Source organism: Pteropus vampyrus, unplaced genomic scaffold, assembly GCF_000151845.1.
Source record: "Pteropus vampyrus isolate Shadow unplaced genomic scaffold, Pvam_2.0 Scaffold244, whole genome shotgun sequence".
In the NCBI taxonomy this organism is placed as follows: domain Eukaryota; kingdom Metazoa; phylum Chordata; class Mammalia; order Chiroptera; family Pteropodidae; genus Pteropus; species Pteropus vampyrus.
The window spans coordinates 3,055,051-3,055,283 of record NW_011889025.1 but is presented as its reverse complement, the minus strand read 5'-3'; positions in this window follow the sequence as shown (position 1 = coordinate 3,055,283).

Sequence of the window (233 nt, the reverse complement as noted above, 5' to 3'; positions counted from 1 at the left end):
GATAATCAACAAAACTCCAAATTGGTTAATGCTCGCTCACCAAAGGGCAAAGAAAGGTCACAACAAACAGGTGGACAAGATAACCTGAACCTGAAAATGCCAGTCAGCCTTTCTATTGAACCCCCTGGGATTTGCTAAAAGGGCTTATTAATACAGTAGCTATGAGAGGATCTTTGGAAATATGGCAGAGTAAGAAACGTCACCAGATATCTCCCCTTGAAATAACAGTAACC